General features: G+C 49.7%; 1 pseudogene; it reads left to right on the top strand.

Annotated features, from left to right (window-relative positions):
* Positions 1-897: 897 nt before the first annotated feature.
* LOC114490336 lies at positions 898-5285 on the top strand (annotated as a pseudogene).
* The last annotated feature ends 1740 nt before the right edge of the window (positions 5286-7025 follow it).

Raw genomic sequence — 7025 nt, 5'->3', positions numbered from 1 at the left:
CCCCGGATAGCCCTGGCCGCTGCGAGATGCCGGGTCTCCTGGAGGGCTTCGCGTGCCTAAATTAGGAGACGGCAATTGTTGGATCTATACCATCTATAGAGAAGACGTATACATAAATTAAAGCTTTAATGATTTTCTTGGATTTGCTGCAACTCCAGAGAGCTAGCGGAAAGCTGTCTCGGGGAAGGCCTGACTCTCCCCAAAACTGTTCTAGGTTGCTTAGCTGCGGTGATTACTTTCTCTTTTTTTCCCCCTTTTTTCCTCCGCCTCTCAAAGGCATGGAGTGGGGTGTGGGGGCAGAGAACCGCTGCCCTTTGTTGCGCAAGAGAAAAAGTATAGGCCTTTTTTTTGACTTGTAGACCCAGCTGCTTCCAAAACAGGATGCGTCCCCACCCCCAACACACACACACGCGCGCGCGCGCGCACTCACCAACAGCTTTCTTTTCTGTGAACAGTCTGTGGGCAGAGTTCAATCCCACATTTTCATCAGATCTGGAAGAACCTCCAAGGGCGTTATTAAATATGTGAAATACGCCAGAAATATTCAAGCAATCCCCATCTGGCCCTGGGAGGGAGGAAGAAAGGACTGGGAAAGTAATAAAGTGTGTTTATTTTTTAATCTAGATGACATGTTTTACATCATTAAAAAGGACAATTATTTTTAAAATTCAGCCTGCACGCTTCAATGGCTCGGGAGGTCTGCCGCCACGGAATCCGTCAGAACCTCCCTGCGCAGCCAGGCCTGGGTCCATCCTCAATGCCAAGGCGCTTTCTTAAACGCTCAAAACCACAGAGGCAATTGTGAGTCATTTTAAAAGCCTTCATCTCTGAGTCACCTTTCCCGGGAGAAGGGGGTCTCTCAGAGGATCCTAAGCTCAGGCAGAGTTTCAAAGGGCGATGGAAGTTGGACAGGGTTCAGAATGCCCAGCCCTTGGCCAAACCACCAGTATCTCTGGAACAAAGCTCGGGTTGTCCCATCAGGAAAACCCTGCCAATTGCTCTCCGGGGTACGCCCCACCTCGGAGCTGTAACCGGTCCAGAGTCGCACGTCAGCGAGGGAAGCAGCAGGGACTGCTGCCCCCTCCGCTGAGGCCAGGCCCAGGCCTCTGTACAAGGTACCCAACGCCCTCGTCCCCCTTCCTTCTCCTCTTCTGCTTTGGATACACGCCTGAGGTCAGTGTATTAAAGTGCAGTTCTGCACTTTAAAGTGCACCCCTTTTGGCTCAGCAAATGGATTTTTAAGAATATTTAGGGAGGCAAGCAAATGATTGAAAAAGTGCAAAGATTAATCTTAATGACATTTATCATGGTGTTATTTATATTAGGTCAAACCATATGAAATTGCCATTTCTTAGGTCAAGAATAGCCAAATGTTAGAAATTTCATGTTGTTCAGTTTAATAATATTTTTAAAAATTAGAAACCCCGCCCTCGCTGACGTGGCTCAGTGGATTGAGCGTGGGCTGTGAACCAAAGCATCACAGGTTCAATTCCCAGCTAGGGCACATGCCTGGGTTGCAGGCCAAGGCCCCCAGCACCTGCACATTGATGTTTCTCTCTCTCTCTCTCTCTCTCTCTCTCTCACTCTCTCTCTCTCTCTTTCTCCCTCCCTTCCCTCTCTAAAAATAAATAAATAAAATCTTAAAAAAAAATTAGAAACCCCTAAATGCCCCTTAACAGGGATGGTTGGCTGCATTTCTGTGCCCATTGGAATATTATGCAGCTGTTGGAAATGATGTCCCCAAAGTGTATTTGGTACAGCATAAAGATTCAGAATTAATTGAAGTGAAAAATAATACATAAAGTCAGATCTTTTTTCAGTAAAAACGAAAAACAAATATGCAGAGATAAGGACCCCAAGAAGTTAAAAAGGGTTTGCATGATTTTTATTTTCTTCTTTTTGTTTATCTGTATTTTCTGACTTTTGTTAACAAATATGCATTGCTTGTATAATAATAAAAGCAAGCAATGAAGGGTTAAAACACACAATAATGAAATGAAGTGTAGAGCCCAGAGATGAACCTGAGATGCTGACCAGAGCAGAAGAGAGGAGAAGGTCCTGCCAAAGCCCCCACCTGAGCACTGCTGCCCCCTGTGTGGGGGCTGGAGGCAGGCAGAGGCGGTGTGACCAGGTGCTCAGAGAAGGCGCCCTGCACTGGGGTGGTCCCAGATGACCCTCTTTTCGCTACATGATCCAGGCAGCTACCAGCACCATGGGCACTCCCTGGCTGCTCTGGGCTGGGCTTGAAAGAGGAGCAAGAGGAGCTGAAAGCACAGGTATAAGCACAGGTCTTATCTGAAAAAAAGCTGGACTTCTAAGGAGCAGGCAAAGAACTGCAGCTCTCTGGGGCCAGATGGTCGCACCGTGTAGAGGCATGAGCAAGCGAAACCCCAACGCATCAACTCCAAGGAGGACCATGGCCAGCAGCTGCCTCAACAGCCGGCTGAGGAGTTTGCAGAGGTGACACAGCACCGGCGGAGGGAGAGCCAGGGGCCCCAGTGAACCACCCCAGAACTGGACCGAGCCACGATAAAGAGGCCTTGCCGGGAGGAGACACACCTCTGTGAGAAAAGCTGTGAAGGGTTCTTCAGCTTCTCTGAGTTCTTAGAACATAAGAAAAATCATACTGACCATCCACCTGTCCTCATCATGAACAACAGTGAGGGGCCGGTGACTTCTCCAGCTCTGCTGAGCCACCAGCCAGAGTCCAAGCAGTAAGGACCGTCACAGGGAGGATGGTAGCAGTTCCGGGGACATGAAGGAGAAGCCAGGGATGGAGTTTATTCTTTACTTAAAGACAGAAGACCACCCTGCCACCACACCCTAGGACTTAGGCTATTTACCCAAAGGCAAAGTGGCTGACACTGTCACTCTTCAAGCACTACGGGGCACCAAGGTGAAGGGTGAATCACCCGAGTGTGGATTCGATTTCCGCCCCCAGTGCCAACAGCATCCCGTGGGTCCAGGAGCAGGTCCTGTGGTTGCAGCAGCAACAGCTACAGCAGATACAGTTCACAGAGCAGATCCATGTCCAGGTGAACACGTGGTCTGCCCACACCCTCCACTCCGGCATGGTGGGAGCTGACGCCCTGAACTTAGGCAGCCACATGTCCCAGCAGCTTTCTGCAGCTGTGACTTTGCTCAGCCAGAAAACTGGAAGCCAGGGTCTTTCTCTGGACACCTTGAAACTAGCCAGGCTACATCATGCAAACATCCCTTCCACCACCAGCTCTGTATCCCCAGGGCTGGTGTCCTCTCCCTGGGGATGTCACAGGGTCCCAGGTGCTTCCAAACTGCCTCTCAGGTGCTTTGATACCTCAGGCCCCAGGTGCTCCTCCAGAGCCCTTTCTCCATTGTGGCGTTAGACCCAGCCCAGACAGGGAAAGGTAAAGGGAAGCCACCCAACGTGATCCTGGCGGACGTCAAACCCAAAGACCAGGCCGCCCTCTACAGGCACAAGCTAAGTACTCTAGCAAGGGTCTGGGGACTGAGTTACTTGCAGATCCACCTCCGTTCCCATACTGGAGAGTCACTCCTTGTGTGCTCTCTCTGTGGCCACCGGTTCACCGCCATGGGCAACCTCAAGGTGCACTTTTGTCGACATTTCCAGGTGGAGGCAACCCCCAGCTGTTTGCTGAGTTCCAGGCAAAATGGCAGCAGGTGTTCCTTATGCACCTGCTGATGAACCAAGTCTCTCTTTAGACAGCAAATCTGCCCTGGTAACAGCAACTCCCAATTTAGGGATACTCCAGAATCTCTCTTCAGGGACTAACCTCAAGGACCTAACTGGTGGCCCACTGGCCAATGACCTACAGCCCAGGCCTTCTCCAGAAAGTGAGAATGGATCCATATTCTCTGGGGTGGGGACAAACCGTAATTCCCCAAGGGTTAGTGGCTTCCAAGGGAGAGGGACACACAAGCCAGGGTCAGAGACCCTGAAGTTGCAGCAGCTGACAGGGAACTTTGACAAAGCCACCACAAACCCCAACAAATATCTTATTTGCCACTGTGTCTTAAGCTGCCAAAGCTCCCTCAAAATATACTACCACACCAACACTGGGGAGAGACTGTTCCCAGGGGGACTAGTGATGGAGCCCTCTCCGCCAAAGGCAACCTGAAGACACACTTCAGCGTTCACCAAGTCAGCACGCCCGTGAAGACGCAGAATCCGTGCCACATCTCTCAGGAGAAGTTTACCGATGCGGTCGTGTTGCAGCAGCATATTCTGATGCACATGGGCAGTCAGATTCCCAGCACTCCCCTGCTGGGGAATCCCTGTGACTGTATGGGGCCCGAGCCAATGGCTGTCAGTGAGGATGGCAGCATGAGTGTCATCTGTCACAATAATATTGTCAAAAGCATCAATGTAGATGACGTTGGCTCCCAGAATGCCCCCCAGTAGCTCCTTGAAGGTCCCCAGGCCTCTTCTCAGCACCCATTTAGCATCACTCATGCCAGGGTGCACTGTGATGCCCCTCTGGATGCCCTGGGGAAGGTGGGTTCTGTTCCTGTAGTCCTGTGAGGACAGAGCAGCAGCAAAAACAGCTCGTTGGAGAGTAATGGCGTGACCAGCGGCTCGTCGTCCTTGGCGATAGGAGACCAGGAGTATCAGAGCCAAAGCCCAAACACCATGGAGTCCACATCCTTTCAGGCCCTCTCCCCAGCCAATAGTCAAATGGAAAGTATCAAGTCCAAGTCTCCTGATGCTTGGAGAACACCCACACTGAGATGGAGGTCGGAGCAGTTTCCCGCCAACATTTGTCCAAGTCCAGCCAACCTGTGTCAAAGTTGAAGTTCTGGCATGTTTGGACCTGCGGCCACGTCTTTGTTAGCAGCCCAGCCTGGCTGACAAGGCTGCAACACAGCTGCACGCGGTACAGGAGCAGCCCATCAGCCAGTGCTCTGCAGAGTCACAAGTGCCTTTAGTGTGTAACATGTGGATGAGCTTTCCCCACCAGAGGCAACCTGAAGGCCCACTTTACGATGCGTGGCACCAACCTTAGGAGGAAGCTGGCCATCGAGAAAACCATGGTTCTGTTAAGAACAGAGGCAAAAAGTGTCCCTGAGGTGTTTCCCAAAGAAACTGTGGCCCCTTCAGTAGAAGCAGTCCACCACCTTGCTCGGTGCTGGTCTGGTCACGAAGACCAGCGAGATTGCAGGGATTCAGAGCAGAGGCATTCCTACTCTCCCGGTTTCCCTGGCGGCCAGCTCTGGCGTCAATAACGCCACTGTCTGTGAGATAGACGGCTCTCGGTTCAGCTATCAGGGCCCACGGGTGCTGCTGACTGTGTCCCAGACACCAGTTCCCTCACTTCCTGGGAGAAAACAAGATTGCCATCAGCTGAGCTAGAGGAGAACTCATTCCAAAGGAGAAATGCAGAGTCACCGCTCTCAAACTGTGCCTTTTTGTTTTTTTGTGTTTGTTTTATTTTTAACTTTATTTTTATTGTTGATGCTATTACAGATGTCCCCCTTTTCCCCACCTGGAAGAACTCCTTTTGCTTTTTCACAGACATACAAACAATGTTCACTGTCATGACCTCCAGCAGGTCCTATAGTCACGATGTTGCTATGCTGCTTTGCAAACAAACAAAAAAACAGAAAAAAATCATACTAAAACATACAGTCTAGTGGTTGTTTTCATTTTGGAAAGAAGCGGGTCTTGCAAAACAGCTTTGTTATGTGTGACAAGCTATACAGGAAACCTTTGTACGAGCTGGAGTAACTAGTTCCAAAGACCGTCACCTGCTTCCAGTTGAACTTACTCAAGTACAGTGGGAAAGGCACCTGCTCGGCCGTGTGGGGGAGGGGCGCCGTATTGGTCTGCAGTGACTGTGCTGTAAACAGACAAGGTCTATAAGGTCTATCGTCTTTAGGGACCTGGTTTGTGTGCCCCCAACCCTGCACCTGTCTTTTTTCTTTTCTGAATGTACTTTTTTTTTTAAAACCAGAATGACAGAACTCCTTCCACCCTGGAACCTTAAGTAGGACGCCCTCAAACGAACTGAGCAGCGGGTTGTGGCTGCCCACCAAGACACAGTCCCGGAGGAGCCGGAGAGTGCCAGGGGGTTCCCTGTGCTTTCCAGATGCCACTGACCTCCTGAGCCCGGGACAACTCAGGACGACCTCGGGCGACTTAACTGAGTTCCCCAGTGTGTACTCTATCCAAGCAACGGGTTTCCCATTCTTGAAGAAAGTCATGGAAGGGTGTGTTTCTTACTGTAGGTTCACGTACTGATTTTTATACAAGTTTCCTTGATGTGACTTATGCCAAGTAATCGTGAAGACTCCCGCCCCCGCCCCGAGTATTTGCACGAAGGCCGTGAAGTTGGAGCAGGCCAGTCTGCTCCAACGAACACACACACACGCATGACCTGTGAACACAAGAAAAACATTCCAAGTCTTTTACTCATCTTAGAAATACAGGTTAAACCAGCTGGAGAGCATGTTTGATTAGCAAACTGACAAAGATGATAAGATGATAAAAGCCAGCGCTGGTGAATGTGGGGAGATGCGGTCACCATCAAACACTGTTGCTGAGAATATAAATCAGAACGACCTTTGAGGAGGGCAAACTCAGCTGTTCAGATGAGCTGACCCCCTGCCACCGAGACTCCAGGCCCAGGAACTTGTCCTGAGGAAATAATTAACTGTGTGAACAAAGATGAAAGAATTTTAAGAATTTTACTCTGGGGATTGGTTAAGGAAAGTGGGATACAACTCCCTCACCAATACTAGGCATCCGATTTAACATTTAGTTGCCCAAACCAGTCACAAAATTATTCATTTTTAAGTTTTTTTTTAAAAAGCAGGCTATGAAACAGGATGCAGAGTGAAATCTGTAGAGGGAAAAAGCATTAGAAGCAAATACACCCATGTATTGGCAGTGGGGACTCACGGGGCAGTGGGCTCAGGAGTGATTTTTGGTTTTTTTTCTCATTTGCATCTTCTACATGCTCCACAGTGGCCATTCCATTCTTCATTTTTTATATCTTGTTAAAATTATATTTTATTGTGCTTGAACA

The sequence above is a fragment of the Phyllostomus discolor genome, chromosome 3 (assembly GCF_004126475.2).
Source record: "Phyllostomus discolor isolate MPI-MPIP mPhyDis1 chromosome 3, mPhyDis1.pri.v3, whole genome shotgun sequence".
In the NCBI taxonomy this organism is placed as follows: Eukaryota; Metazoa; Chordata; class Mammalia; order Chiroptera; family Phyllostomidae; genus Phyllostomus; species Phyllostomus discolor.
Note: the sequence above shows the minus strand (reverse complement) of the source record. Positions and strands in the feature narration are given on the sequence as shown.